General features: G+C 31.3%; 1 non-coding gene across 1 annotated transcript; it reads left to right on the plus strand.

The window, feature by feature from the left end:
- Nucleotides 1-2,143: 2,143 nt before the first annotated feature.
- On the plus strand, nt 2,144-2,236 carry Trnak-uuu (transfer RNA lysine (anticodon UUU)). Its single transcript has 2 exons — nt 2,144-2,180; nt 2,201-2,236. It is a non-coding gene; the product is annotated as a tRNA-Lys (tRNA).
- Nucleotides 2,237-2,764: the final 528 nt, after the last annotated feature.

Consider the following 2,764-nt stretch of genomic DNA (forward strand, 5'->3'; position numbering starts at 1 on the left):
ATAGTTTTACATATAAACGTTCCAACATATTTAAAGTAGCTTGTATGTGTTGGTTTTGAATTAAATCTACGCCACCAGCCTTACCTGTTTTCAATTCTTTATCACGTAATGGTATTTCTTCCTTAGATATTGGGACGTTAAGAATACTGTCATTTCGCTCCGGTGTCTCAAAAAGTGGGTTCTGATTTGTGCTTGTTTCATCATTAACAATAGTTGCATTTACATTTTTGAAATGATGGTTATATGCTGCTTCCAACATTTTTGCTTTCACCATTTAATATTTTACAGAATTGCTCTGGATGATCTTGTGTATATATTTGAAGTTTTTTTTAAAATTGTCAATTTTATACATTTTGAATTGTGAGTTTTCTTATTCTCTTTACTTTTTCTTTTTCATGATTGTAAGTTTGAATAATTATTATTTAATTACTTTATCACCATATGTCCTACCATTTAATATAAACATCTTGTTTTTCAATAAAAAAACTAAAAACATACTTCCATAACTGTTCGCTGTTTTGCCACAGCTAATCATTCAGTGTAGATATCCAACAAATCAAGTTCATTAAAATATCATAATCAACTCCTATAAAATATTTTCATTTATACCCTGGCGTTAAAATCTCCAAACAAACATACGTTATTAAAATTTGTCGATAACAGTTCTATGTTGTTATTTATTGTCCGAGGCAAACGTTGTATATACGCAACACCAAAGACAATATCTTTTGATTGTGAAATCAAGTTTCATGGCATAAAAAAGCGTTTAATTTGATTCTGTCTCGACCAAATCTACATATTTCAAAATAGTGTGTTTAACAAAATATGCTTAACCCCCATACCTTCTATAACAGATGTTACAAACAAAGTCGAATAAATCCAACATAATTTTAACGGGAATTTCATTTCCTCTAGTAATACCAAATAAATTGCCCATAGCCTGACGCCCTTTATCTTTTTATGTATGTTATGCGTTCATAAACGAGCCTCCAATTGACTAAACCGGACCAAGAAGTTAAAAGATGATACAATAAAGTCTCATGATTATTTCATCTATTTGTATAAATAACAGTTTTTGTTTCTTCAACAATTAAAGTAAGTTACTATATAGGCATGTATATTATTTAAAGATCTCTGAAGACATTCAGCGGTCTCAGAAAATATAACAGCAACATATATTCAATTGTAAATAAATTGAAATGTGGTCTAATATCAAACCTTATTATTTTCACTTAAGTATTGTTCTCTATCATTAGCAATCATAGGAAATTCAATCGGTAGCAATATTTTCCTTGTAAAAGGCTTATATAAAATTATTAAAAAAAATAAGCTGATATCACAAATCATTGACTTAATTACGTTTAATAGGCAACCGGCTAATCCAGACTTATTTATACCATGATTATTTTATAATTGTTTTCCAATAAACGACTTAAACATATTGCTCATATGTCACCAGATACAAAACCTCGAGTGAAAAACAGAATAGTTTTCCTATATACCCAACAAAAACACGAGGAAATCATGTTACTAGTGTCCCGCCAAACTAATCCACCTAAATACTGAAGTACCACGGGAACTTGAACCAGTCTCCTGAAATCAATAATGTATATATTTATCAAAACGTCATTTATTGTATCTCCTTTGCCCATTGATAGTAACGAATGTTGGATTAACCGCACCTATACCTCTGACATTATAGTTATTAATTAAAGCAGTATCGGTACGGGGAAGTGAGATTTTTGTTGTTGTTACATATAATTAAATACTAAGAAGGTATTCAAGATCATTCCCAAACTTTGTCCCATAAACCTGAACCTTTCAAGTTGTAAAGCAAAAATTAAATAGCGCAAGCCTGTTATGTGTAAATTAATTAAATGAATGTTTTTACCAGCGTTGAATGATACCTTCACCTTTGATACAATATTATAAAAACGGTTTTCACTCTGGCTCACAGAAAATGTCACTTGTGCGTCAAGAGCCCGGCTAGCTCAGTCGGTAGAGCATCAGACTTTTACGTTTGAAATAAATCATTAAAGTAAATGATTTCGCCATCCCTGACCAATACTTTCACCTGTAAAGTAATTCTATAGAAATACAACCCTTTTTACTGTCTCTCACACATGTCACTTTTGCTCTCAGAGCCCGGCTAGCTCAGTCGGTAGAGCATCAGACTTTTACGTTTGAAATACACTCAGACATCTGAGGGTTGAGGATTCGAGTCCCTCGTTGGGTGCTTACGTGTTTTATTGTTTTTATTTAAGTTTTAACATCATGTACAGTAACGTCTGTTGAATTAACAGCAGCTGTTCATCGTTTAAAGATATAATGTAATTAATTATACTTTGCTATATCTACTTACAATTTGTTTCTTCCGGGTTGCAGTAAATATTATCATATTTTGTATTGACTGAAATTTTGATTGGCTGTTTTCTCGCTCTGTTGATTTGTTTATAGAGAACATTTATGCGGGTAATTCATTCTATATGTGTTAGACGTGACGTTTAGTTGACATGAAAATTAAGTAATGAACTTTAATAATTAATAATAAAATAAACACCGAGACACAAAGGTTATATGAGATTCATGTTATATTATTTTTGCAATAATAATTTGATAGTTTGTGATAAGGTTGAGTTTGGTTTTCACTGTGTTTTTGTGGTGATGAAGAGCTCTAGTAAAACAACAACAAACAAACTTTGCAAGACAAGAATTATAAGGGCGCGGTAGAGTTTCCGATTCAAATACATGAATGTTTGCGGAT

The sequence above is a fragment of the Mya arenaria genome, chromosome 6 (assembly GCF_026914265.1).
Source record: "Mya arenaria isolate MELC-2E11 chromosome 6, ASM2691426v1".
Lineage (NCBI taxonomy): Eukaryota > Metazoa > Mollusca > Bivalvia > Myida > Myidae > Mya > Mya arenaria.